Below are 1,575 nucleotides of genomic sequence, written 5' to 3' on the forward strand. Positions count from 1 at the left end.
TGCACAGCAAACACACTGCACACAACATACACAACAGCTATGATTTGTTGACTGGCAGTGGTGGAAGGAGTATTCAGATGCATTCATATGGAAGCTGAAATGTTGTAGCTGGTCAAGGTGGAGCTAATTTTAACTACTTTGTATACAGTTAGGCCTTTTAAACCTTAACAAAGGAAATTTCTTTATAAGCTGATCATATGTTTAGTAGGGTATGTAAATCTGAAAAGTTATTGGTAACTAAAGCTGTCAGATAAATGTAGTGAAGTAAAATGTACAATGTTTCCCTCTGAAATGGGAGTAGCATAACATGTATCTCAACATTGGACTGGGTGTATAAGTCTATAATCTATAATGGGTCAAAGAAGAATATATTGAACTGCAACATTTATACAGCAATTAAATTTGCTTCCACCAAGGTGGGTGTTTTAGTTCCTTAGTACAGTAACAGGTAAGAAGTATTTTATTTCCTCTTTTTTTTCAAACAGAATGTCAGAGTTGGAAAGTACTGTACTTATTATTTTGTATAATGTAACTTATGTATGATTTAATATATATTATTATATTATTTTAATACTTATTTAAGGATTATTTGGAGCTCTTGTACTTGAGTTCCTCCATTTTCTGTCTCTTCATATTAATAGTTCACTACATTTTAGAGGTGTTATAATTTTCACTCTATAGTTAGTAATTAAGATCAACTAGTAAAATACCATGGGTTGTTATAGTTCAGTCTATCCAACAACAAGTAAAGTATTTTTACTGCATAAGTGCAGTCCATTTTCCATTTACTGACAAAGGACCTTGCATATTTTTTTAAAATTTTTGTGGTTGTTTTATTCATGGTGTTTTGTTCAACTACTGTCTCTAAACCAAATTGCCCTTTAAGGATATTATCTCTTAAGTATCTGAATATTTTACTCTGGCTCCACTACATTTATCTTACTTTTCAGTGTCAGAGTAGCACCACCTTTAATTTGCATCACTAATAATATTCCAATATTTTATGTTTTTTTTATGTTTACCATGTAATGGAGTATTTTTATATCGCTGTTGTTTCTTACTTTTCAGTGCTACATGTGGTGTCACTGTTTTTTATTCCAGTTGCAGCTCTAACCAGTCTAAGCATGTTAAAGTTATGTTTCTGGTTAAGGAAGTTCTGCCCACGGTTTACAAGAATCTAAATACAATTTGTCATATTCCCACATAAGTCCCATTCAGTGTTAAGCTCCATGCCTTGCAGTGTCATGCAACAGTAAATACATGTTCTGCCTTGTTTATGTGTGCTGTAGAGGAAGAGTAACCTAGATAAGAAATCTGATGCAGGCTGGTGGCAGAATACTGAGACCACTCGTGTGTGAAGACAGAGAAGTGATTATAAGTTATGACTAGAGGCAGGTAAAGGGCTCAGGCATTCTGTTTTTCTCTCTCTTTCTGTGCCTCACTGTCCTTGTCATCTGCTTGGAGAGAAGTTCAGAAAAAACAAGCTATTAAACATTTTTACTTTTACAGAGTAGTAAAACTCCCACAGAGGAGCATTGTGTTGATATTTGAGCTGTGATTTATAGACTTTATAGT

The sequence above is a fragment of the Morone saxatilis genome, unplaced genomic scaffold (genome assembly GCF_004916995.1).
Source record: "Morone saxatilis isolate NCDOM2014 unplaced genomic scaffold, NCSU_SB_2.0 Contig17, whole genome shotgun sequence".
NCBI classification, from domain to species: domain Eukaryota; kingdom Metazoa; phylum Chordata; class Actinopteri; family Moronidae; genus Morone; species Morone saxatilis.